We start from the raw sequence: 11,455 nt of genomic DNA on the forward strand, positions 1-11,455 counted from the left end.
CCCTTTGTTTTCAATGAACTGTAATTAGAAATGGCATTATGATGATATTATCATTATCTGTGATATTATTGTGTAGGTTTATAATTACGGCTGACGTTAATTTTCGCACATATTATTTATGTTCTCTTCGGTATTCACGACATTAGTGCTTAAAACATATGACAGTACATCGTTTCATGTAAGTTTCATGTTTCATGTAAGATCCACGCCGCCACACCGCTGACATTTTTTATTTGACAGTACGCTGTTCAAAATCTGTCACGCCGCTGATCTACAGTTTTGAATCGAAAACACTTAGAATAATTTTATGGATGTGGGAACGATCGTTTTGCAGAGTACCAAACTCCATACAGCAAAACTCGGGGGCAGCAGGGACTATGTCCAAGGGCTTGACGATCCCTCCCCAGGCCATCTGCGAGTTGTGGCGCCTGCCTAGGATGTGGTGAGGTTTGACAGTGGGCCCTGTTAAACCTCTATAAAAAGCTGCATGTATCCGCAAGTAGGCTCCGCCAAAGCGACCGTGTGCCGCTCAAAGCGCACAAGCCCAAGTCCTGGTGTTAGGTGGAACGCTAAACAGCCCTGACACGACGGCCCTCCGGCGAGACAGGAGGTTTGCGCAGGCCCAATAAGCCGCCTGGAAAACCAATAATTACGAACAATATAAGAGATAATGCGAGTCGATAATATCGGCAAAGACCTAGGCGACGAATAAAGGATCACGATTGGAAGCTTGGAACATGGAATTGCAAGTCGCTAGGTTTCGCAGGTTGCGACAGGATGATCTACGATGAATTACATCCCCGCAACTTCGACGTCGTGGCGCTGTAGGAGATTTGCTGGACAGGACAGAAACTGTGGAAAAGCGGGCATCGGGCGGCTACCTTCTACCAAAGCTGTGGCACCACCAACGAGCTGGGAACCGGCTTCATAGTGCTGGGTAAGATGCGCCAACGCGTGATTGGGTGGCAGAAAATCAACGCAAGGATGTGCAAGCTGAGGATTAAAGGCCGTTTCTTCAACTATAGCATCATCAACGTGCACTGCCCACACGAAGGGAGACCCGACGACGGGAAAGAAGCGTTCTACGCACAGCTGGAGCAGACATACGATGGATGCCCACTGCGGGTCGTCAAAATCGCCATCGGTGACATGAACGCGCAGGTAGGAAGGGAGGAAATGTATAGACCGGTCATCGGACCGGATAGTCTGCACACCGTATCGAATGACAACGGCCAACGATGCATAAACTTCGCAGCCTCCCGCGGAATGGTAGTCCGAAGCACCTTTTTTCCCTGCAAAAATATCCACAAGGCTACATGGAGATCACCTAATCAAGAAACGGTAAACCAAATCGACGACGTTCTAATCGACGGTAAATTCTTCTCCGACATCACGAAAGTCCGCACTTACCGCAGTGCGTACATTGAATCCGACCACTACCTCGTTGCAGTATGCCTGCGTTCAAAACTCTCGACGGTGTACAACACGCGTCGAAGTCGGACGCCGCGGCTTAACATTGAGCGGCTACAAGACGCTAGACTAGCCCAAGAATACGCGCAGCAGCTATAAGTAGCACTCCCAACGGAAGAGCAGCTATGCGCAGCATCTCTTGAAGATGGCTGGAGATATTCGATCCGCCATTGGTAGCACCGCAACCGCTGCACTTGGCACGGTGCCCCGGATCAGAGAAACGACTGGTATGACGGCGAATGTGAGCAGTTAGTGGAAGAGAAGAATGCAGCATGGGCGAGATTGCTGCAACACCGCACGAGGGCGAACGAGGCACGATATAAACAGGCGCGGAACAGACAAAACTCTATTTTCCGGAGGAAAAAGCGTCAGCAGGAAGATCGAGACTGCGAAGAGACGAAGCAACTGTACCGCGCTAATAACACACGAAAGTTCTACGAGAAGTTGAACCGTTCACGTAAGGGCCACGTGCCACAGCCTGATATGTGTAAGGACATAAACGGGAACATTCTTACGAACGAGCGTAAGGTGATTCAAAGGTGGCGGCAGCACTACGAAGAACACCCGAATGGCGATGTGGCAGACGAAGATGGCGGTATGGTGATGGACCTGGGGGAACGCGCGCAGGACGTAATTCTACCAGCTCCGGATCTCTAGGAAATCTAGGAGGAGATTGTCCGGCTGAATAACAACAAAGCCGCTGGAGTTGACCAACTACCAGGAGAGCTATTTAAACACGGTGGTGAGGCACTGGCTAGAGCGCTGCTCTGGGTCATTACCAAGGTTTTGGAGGAGGAAGTTTTGCCGCAAGAGTGGATGGAAGGTGTCGTGTGTCATTGCTGAACGCCGCCTACAAGGTACTCTCCCAAATTTTATGCCGTCGACTAGCACCAATTGCAATGTAGTTCATGGGGCAGTACCAGGCGGGTTTTATGGGCGAACGCTTCACCACGGACCAGGTGTTCGCCATTCGCCAAGTACTGCAGAAATGCCGCGAATACAACGTGTCCACACATCATCTATTCATCGACTTCAAAGCCGCATATGATACAGACGATCGGGACCAGCTATGGCAGCTAATGCACGAAAACGGATTTCCGGATAAACTGACACGGTTGATCAAAGCGACGATGGATCGGTTGATGTGCGTAGTTCGAGTTTCAGGGGCTTTCTCGAGTCCCTTCGAAACCCGCAGAGGGTTACGGCAAGGTGATGGTCTTTCGTGTCTGCTATTCAACATCGCTTTGGAAGGGGTAATACGAAGAGCAGGGATTAACACGAGTGGTACAATTTTCAATAAGTCCGTCCAGCTATTTGGCTTTGCCGACGACATAGATATTATGGCACGTAACTTTGAGAAGATGGAGGAAGTCTACATCAGACTGAAGAGGGAAGCCAAACGGATCGGACTAGTCATCAACACGTCGAAGACAAGGTACATGATAGGAAGAGATTTAAGAGAAGACAATGTAAGCCACCCACCGCGAGTTGGCATCGGTGGTGACGAAATCGAGGTGGTAGAAGAATACTTGGGCTCACTGGTGACTGCCGAAAATGATACCAGCAGAGAAATTCGGAGACGCATAGTGGCTGGAAATCGTACATACTTTGGACTCCGCAAGACGCTCCGATCGAATAGAGTTCGCCGCCGTACCAAACTGACAATCTACAAAACGCTCATTAGACCGGTAGTCCTCTACGGACACGGGACCTGGACGATGCTCGTGGAGGACCAACGCGCACTCGGAGTTTTCGAAAGGAAAGTGCTGCGTACCATCTATGGGGGGTGCAGATGGCGGACGGTACGTGGAGGAGGCGAATGAACCACGAGTTGCATCAGCTGTTGGGAGAACCATCCATCGTTCACACCGCGAAAATCGGACGACTGCGGTGGGCCGGGCACGTAGTCAGAATGTCGGACAATAACCCGGTGAAAATGGTTCTCAACAACGATCCGACGGGCACAAGTAAACGAGGTGCGCAGCGGGCAAGGTGGATCGATCAGGTGGAAGATGACTTGCGGACCCTCCGTAGACTGCGTGGTTGGCGACATGTAGCCATGGAGAAGACTTTTATATTCCGCACAGGCCACTTCGAACTTAGTCTGAATAAATAATAATAAATAATAATATTTTTTGAAAATCTATTATTTATTTGTGTTGCATTTTTTCATGCTTGTAAGGCAGTGGTAAATAGGAATGGGCGATACCGATACGATATATCGGGAATCGATATTTTCCTTCCAATTAATCGATTATTTCCAATTATTTATTTGACCGTATCGATTTTTTATAGCTGATATCGGATTTCGATATTTTTAATTGAAGAGACAGTATCCGCAATGCAAAAAAGTGGAAAATATAGCAAACATGAGATACAATCTGTTAAAAATAGCAAAATTTCGTTTACCCAGCCCGTTTTTTTTTGCTCTCACTTTTAATTTTTCAAACGTATCGATTTATCGGGATATCAATGTTTCAGCGCCGATTTTTTGACATCATTGACACAACCAAAACATCGATCCAGCAGTATCGATATTTTTCCGGAAAACGCCTATTCCTAGTGGCAAATAACATTCTCCGACATTACCTGCGGAATCCTCATCAAAACGGCTCGCGCGCGCCGAAAACCAGCTTTCTTGTATCTAATTAAGTAATATCATCAGCCCCGCCCCTTCATTAATCGTTATGAGTGCACTTTATATTTACACCAATATCAGATCACAAAGAGGCGGGGCTAACAGGCTTTATTTATTAAATACAAAAACGCTGCTGTCCGGCGCGCACGAGTCATTTTGATCGGGATTCCACAAAGAGCGGTTCAACATGCGATGCAGCGGAGCGGGCACAGCAGCACGAAGGCGTGGGTGGCAGTGGCAACCCAGCCACCCTCAGCATGGTCTTGCTTTGTAGCCGCGCGTCTTACCGCACGGCTAAGGAGGGCCCCAACCCAACAAGAACGCTTCCAAGTCTCTTGAAAGAAGAATTCCGAGTTTCTTGTAGGGAGACTTGCCAGCCTCTAGAAAGAAGGCTTCCGTGCCTCGTGAAAGGATGCTCTTGAAAGGAGTCTTACACAGAAAAAAATAAAATTGTACCTTTAAAAATTATGCACTTTTAATCGAAAAAGTTGAGAATTTTCTTAAAATTAAAAGTGAAAAACAATAAAAGAAAATTATAAATTTCATTCAAAAGTGTTTTTTTACTTTCCTGAGTGTAATTTTAAAAGTTCATCTTTTCAATTTCAAAAACTGTTGAACTGTTAAACAAAAAGTTCTGAAAAAACAGAGAAGAAGATCAAGAATATATTGCTTTTTCGGTTGTATTCGATTGCCTTTGCCAACCAAAACCAGAAGTGCCATCAAGTTCACGCAAATGTGTCGTCGATATTAAAACGCTATCGTTTATTTCACGGAACAAGAAGGTAGATATTTAGCTAATTATAACGTGAAAAATGTGAAATGCAAAGCAGTGCCAGTGTTCACTAATTCTAATTAAACAGCGTTGAAATAACGGAACACATCACGATAAATACTTATGCGAGATTTTCTTCTTTTGCCTTGCAGATAATTCGCATGAGTCGGAACTTCTGGCCGACAAGAAAGATGGCGCAGTATCTCCACATGCTAACTACGTGCACTCCGATGAGTAACTGTATTAATCCGAAGCGGCCACCTTTGCATTTTAGACGCAGCTGTAACGTGTAGTACAAATTAAATTTGAAAATGCAATTAAACATTAAAAGCTATTTAATACGATTTTATTAGGTTTGAAAGAAACGATAGATGGTGGGTAGAGGGATTTTAAGAATGAAAAATCTCTGAATTAAAATTTTACACATGCTGCTTCCACCAGTGTGATAATTTTGTATTGACATTTCTACAATTTTAATTTGAAAGTTCAAACTATTAAATTTAGAGTGGTAAGCAGCTTTTAACCCATGGTAGTTGCAAAAGTTTCCATACTTTTATTTTGAACATAACCAACTCTCTACGAAAAAGAACCAACGCAACTTTTTATTTTAACCAATGTTTTTCTTAACTTTACTAATGATTTTTCTTTCTGTGTATGGGCCTTTTAAAAGAAAGCTCCTTACCCTCTTAAAAGGAAGCTTCCGAGCCTCTTGAAAGGAGGCTTCCGGGCCTCTTGAAAGGAGGCTTCCGGGCCTCTTGAAAGGAGGCTTCAGGCCACTTTAAAGGAGGTTTCAGGTCTCTTGAAAGGAGGCTCCCTGGCCTCTTGAAAGGACGCTTCCAGGCGTCTTGAAATGAGGCTTCCAGCCTCTTGAAAATAGGCTTCGAGCCTCTTGAAAATAGGCTTCCGGGCCTATTGAAAGGAGGCTTCAGGTCTCTTGAAAGGAGGCTTCCGGGCCTCTTGAAAGGGGGCTTCCGGGCCTCTTGAAAGGTGGCTTCCGGGCCTCTTGAAAGGAGGCTTCCGAGCCACTTGAAAGGAGGTTTCCGGGTCTCTTGAAAGGAGGCTTCCGGGCCTCTTGAAAGGACGCTTCCGGGCGTCTTGAAATGAGGCTTCCGGGCCTCTTGAAAATAGGCTTCCGAGCCTCTTGAAAATAGACTTCCGGGCCTCTTGAAAGGAGGCTTCCGGGCCTCTTGAAAGGAGGCTTCCGGGCCTCTTGAAAGGGGGCTTCCGGGCCTCTTGAAAGGTGGCTTCCGGGCCTCTTGAAAGGAGGCTTCTGGGCCTCTTGAAAGGAGGCTTCCGGGCCTCTTGAAAGGAGGCTTCCGGGCCTCTTGAAAGGAGGCTTCCGGGCCTCTTGAAAGGAGGCTTCCGGGCCTCTTGAAAGGAAGCTTCCGGGCCTCTTGGAAGGAGGCTTCCGGGCCTCTTGAAAGGAGGCTTCCGGGCCTCTTGAAAGGAGGCTTCCGGGCCTCTTGAAAGGAGGCTTCCGGGCCTATTGAAAGGAGGCTTCCGGGCCTATTGAAAGGAGGCTTCCGGGCCTCTTGAAATGAGGCTTCCGGACCTCTTGAAACGAGGCTTCCGGGCCTCTTGAAAAGGAGGCTTCCGGGCGTCTTGAAACGAGGCTTCCGGGCCTCTTGAAAATAGACTTCCGGGCCTCTTGAAAGGAGGCTTCCGGGCCTATTGAAAGGAGGCTTCCGGGCCTCTTGAAAGGAGGCTTACGGGTCTCTTGAAAGGAGGCTTCCGGGCCTCTTGAAAGGAGGCTTCCGGGCTTCTTGGAAGGAGGATTCCGGGGCTCTTGAAAGGAGGCTTCCGAGCCTCTTGAAAGGAGGCTTCCGGGCTTCTTGGAAGGACGATTCCGGGCCTCTTGAAAGGAGGCTTCCGGGCCTCTTGAAAGGAGGCTTCCGGGCCTCTTGAAAGGAGGATCATGACAAATAGTTTTGAAAATTCAACGACATGTAAAATTGCATTCGATATTCAATTAAGTTTGACTGAATTTTGCAAGCAAAAAATTTATTTCGATTTAAAAGATCAGTGAGAGAGATTGATTGTTACGCTTATTTGCATGCTCCAAACGTGTGCATGAAAATACATTAAAAACCACAACATATTTTTATCAGTGAATGCTTCCGGGCTACTTGGAAGAAGGCTTCCGAGAAACGTAGAAGGATGCTTCCAATCCTTTTGCAACGTGGCATCCGAGCTATTAAGAAAAAAGCTTTGATGCCTTTCAAACGGAGACATTCGCACCTTTAGACTCTAGATTTTAGTTCAGAAGCATATTCTTAACATATTATTCAACATTTTGTTTCGATCAGGTAGATTGCATTTAAGAGTTTTATTTAATTTGTTAATTCGAAGTTTTGTCGTTTTGATCTTTTGTTCCGCAGCTATTCATAAACTGTGCTGGTTGTTGAAGGCAGGATTCAATTGACTTTGATTAGTGGATCGCCATGCATATTATTTACAAGTTTAAGACAAAGTTATGAAATAAAAATATACACAAGTATCAAAACTTCATTAATGAGTTTGATTGGAATTGTAATACGTCCGCCATTACGGATTTTTGTCCGAGGTACCCCCTGGGGCCAGCGAAGGTACCCCCAGGGGTACATGTACCCCAGGTTGAGAACCGCTGATGTATAGTACAAGTCAGATAGTCTAAAACACTATTGAAGAGTGATTTGGGTGGTGACTGGTATCTCGTTTAATATACGCACAATATCATGTTGATCTATTCTACGTAGCATCTATGTATGAAGTACACCCGGTACGCTACACTCTCTAAGTATTAGTGCAGCAGCAATTGCATGCTATACAACGCAATTGAACATAAGTCAGTCTTGTATACATCTGAGTGCTTAACACACGTGGATACCAAAATTTGAACCTACTGACTATAATTATTATTCCAGAAAGATATAATTAAACGAATGAAGTTTATTGCCTTGTTAGGAGAAGTTATCCAAACATCTGAGGGTTCAATAAAACCCTTCCCAAAAATGTTTCTCCTCCCATTGGCGTAACTAAAGGGAGGCTAGGAGGGGGGGTCTTTAGCCCCATCTAGAATCCAATTAGCCCCCCCTAGAATTCTTGCTACAGAGAGTGAATTTTTCTCATTGTAGCTCTACGAAACACTACAGCAGGTTGATTACACTTTATTAAGTTTATGAACTTGAAATAATTCTCGCCTGATTTTTGAAAACATCGAATGTCAAAAAGAGAGGTCTCCTACAACAAATGTACGTATGAATTGATATGAAATTATTTACGTTTTCCTTTTACAAACAAAAAATATCACAAGTCAGTCAAAAATCCGCTTGGTGCGGTTTGGCAGAACCCCGACCAAACAAACAACAAAATCCTGAAAGATGCGTCGCATTCCTGAAAAGATTATGATTAGAATCTATTCGAGAATGTTATTACCAAGTACAGTATAGTCATATCGTATCTATTTCTTTCTTCTTATTTGTCTTGTAAAGTTCGACAAAACTTTGATATTTCAAGCAGATGTAAATGAAACTTCAACGAATTCATACAACCCCTATGACTTCTTATGAGGTCAGGGCTAATGATAAATATCGTTTGTTATATCCAAGTCGTCGGAAGATGAGTTGAAATAGCAAACTGGTAGACCAAATTTTGAACAATATACATCAGTTTGGTTGAGCGTCGGGCACACGAAAAAACTTTAAAAAACATATTTTAACAGTCAAAACACGACTGTGTTTTGACTGTTAAAAAATGAATTTTTAAAAGGTTAGCCCCCCCTAGATTTTTTCGTTAGTTACTCCTATGAAAAAGTGCTGTACAATTACAAAGTTAATGTTTCGGAGTTTCAATCTCAAAGTTACAGAAACGACAGATATCATCTTCCAGCTCCCCAAGTTGTTTTAAATAGTATCTACTGGTACAGTGAACTGTTATTAGCCCACTAAGTGTACATAAGTCTTTTTTTGATAAGCTCAAAACCTTTTTAGTTATTGTTGCATTTGGAGTTATGAATCTCCTTGATTGTCGTGCTGTCCTTAATTATTCCAGATTTCTTTTATTTTTAGTTTTTCCCAATTCTTTAGTTCCATTTTAAGATTGCATTCCGGAATGCCACAGAATGGTTCTGGACCTATAAATAGTTTGGAAGATTCTTTTCATGCTAACAAGTCAGCTTTTTCATTAACTTCCATTCCACAATGCCACGGTGCGATAACCATTATCTGAAGAAATGCCGAGTAACTGATTTTACGATGTTACGATGCATTGTGAATTATAACAACTCAGTCAAAAAATATGTGCGTACCGATCTGACCCTTGGACCCTGGATCGGCCAGAAACGAAAGTATGTTGTGGACTTTAACCACACCTGTCTCAAGTGGGCAGCCTATTCCGGTTATGCTTGTTTATTTTCTCTGATTGAGAGCCTGCCGTCAGAAAAGGGCACTCATCACAACCTAATAATAGTGATGCGATGATCTACATCCGAAAATATGAATCGCCAACATGGATCCAAAGAGTGGATGGAAACCACCCAAATGCTGATTGACGTGTTGTACGTTTTTGCATACGCACAGTGGTGGATCCTCCCGTGTGGAATGCATGACGAAGCTTTTTTTTCTTCTGCTATGAAGAACAAACGCAAACAAATCGAAATGGATTAAATTCAATTGATCGAATAAGTGCTTATGTCCAAAGTTGAGTTGGGCAGTGATCAAAGTTGAGTTTAGAGTGAGTCCACCAGATTGACATTGCAAGTTCGATTGAAAAAAATAGGTTTCAAAGTTCATTATCATGGTGATGAACAGAAAGATACACCAACAATATTTGGTGTATATATCCTGCAAATATCTTAGAAACTATACATTTAAATTATAAAGTTTGTTTGAATTAACGATTAGTGCTTAACACTTTGTGCAAAATCTATCAAAAGCATCATTGCATTCGCTATAATAATTCATATTTGTCATTTATTTCAAGTGAATTTTCAACCTTTTTTCAAACATAAGTTGCAAAATTTGGTTGAATTTTCATGTTCTGGAAAATCAACATATGTAAATGTTACTAAATTCTGTCCCAAGTCACTCACAGTGGCTGTTGGTGATGTTAACTATAAAAGCCCCAATCTGAAACTTGTTGCTTTGGTCATTCGAATAAGGTTGCGCGTTTAGGAAAAGTTGTTAAATTACCACCAGAAACAATACACATGAAAGCAAGTCGTGAATTCTGCTAACAATCACCCAAACATGTGCAATATTTATTGCATTTCGACATTGAATCACGTAACTGTTTCATACACCAAAATTTAAATTTTATGGACATAGACTTTTGACATAATTTAAGACTGGCTCATGTTTAGTTGACCAAAATGCTATATCGTTTGCCACCATATACGAGATAAGGTTTAGGACCAAATTTTTACGATTTAACTTCTTTTTATTGAATAAAACCAGCAAATGATGACCCATCCCCGTTAATAAAGGGTTGAATTATATTCAAAATATGTATTGCCTAGACAGTGGTCATGGAAAAAAACTAAATAACTGAACAAACAAAAACAACACAGTTGCGAATCGGACCACGAAAGAAAACAACACGTAAGAACAAAACAAGCCTCCGACTTTTGCTTTCGCTGCATGATTTGGTAATTTTCTAGGACACGCGGAGAATCGTCAAGTGCAAATTGAAGCGGCGCACCTACCGCATTGATATTCCCAAAGTGCGCAGATCTGAGTTACGCGTGTCGCCTAGGCCTCATTATTGAAAACAATGAATGACTTCTTCGAAAATGCGCTGTAGGTGAATTTTTGTTCGCGGAGAATAAAAGCAGTAGGCCAGATTTATCTGAGGTAGCTACGGGTACCCGTTCTGTGCCTACTCTGGTTGACATAATTCGCTAATGCCGTAATCATGTGGCGATGGTGAAAAAACTACCCGCGTGTCATGTGCGTAGATAGCTTCGCCAATAATTACAACTGCTTGACATTGTTTGTTTACATTGCAGTCAGTGTGATGTTCATTTGTGGTGGACGCAAACAGATTGGTGAGTCAACTGTTCCGAGAAGCGTGCGTGGCTGATCCACACGCCATTGACGTGATTAGTAGCTCTTGTACAAATCTCATGGTGTGGAAACTTTCATTTAAGTGTTCATGCCCGTTTGCAGGACATTCTCGCTTTTAACTGCAGCAAATATAGTGATTTCCTGTTTCAGATGATGCAAAAGGGCCGTTTACATATTTGCTTATTCTAACTCCATCAGCCAATATTAGCCTCTGATTAGCATTATGTTGGGGATCTCAGTTTAAAATGCGCCAGTCAGCTATGAACCATTGCAATTTCTATGTTGATAGGCCGAATTGAGTTTCAACGACGTCCAAAAATGTTTAGAAAAAAAAATATAAAAATTAAATTGGGTTTTGCCACTTTGTTTAAAAAACTTTGATTTAACCATGTGTCTATAGATGAACAAATTAGTAAAGTAAAGATTGTGCAAGTTATTGAAACTACATTTTCCATAGACGAATTTCGCGCCAACTCGATCAGCGGTTGGCAGCACCATCTCAGAATCGAATCAAACTTGGAGATCATAAAGATA

The sequence above is a fragment of the Armigeres subalbatus genome, chromosome 1, assembly GCF_024139115.2.
Source record: "Armigeres subalbatus isolate Guangzhou_Male chromosome 1, GZ_Asu_2, whole genome shotgun sequence".
Taxonomy (NCBI): Eukaryota; Metazoa; Arthropoda; class Insecta; order Diptera; family Culicidae; genus Armigeres; species Armigeres subalbatus.